This window comes from Belonocnema kinseyi, chromosome 1 (assembly GCF_010883055.1).
Source record: "Belonocnema kinseyi isolate 2016_QV_RU_SX_M_011 chromosome 1, B_treatae_v1, whole genome shotgun sequence".
Taxonomy (NCBI): Eukaryota; Metazoa; Arthropoda; class Insecta; order Hymenoptera; family Cynipidae; genus Belonocnema; species Belonocnema kinseyi.
Window position 1 is genome coordinate 157,533,537 of NC_046657.1, and position 208 is coordinate 157,533,744.

The window sequence follows — 208 nt, forward strand, 5'->3', positions numbered from 1 at the left end:
ATTTTTGGTATTCCTAAGTTTTATCATTATGTATTATAACCCATTCTGAAATTTTACCTTTCTTAAATTTTATCCGTTCCGAAAAATGAACGGGTCCCCCGGCTCGTGCGTGAGCTGTTTCCAGCATACTGCACACGTATTTTCTTGTGCGAACACCTTTACCATGGACATTGGCAACCCGGAACTAGGTATGCCGTCCTAACTCGTT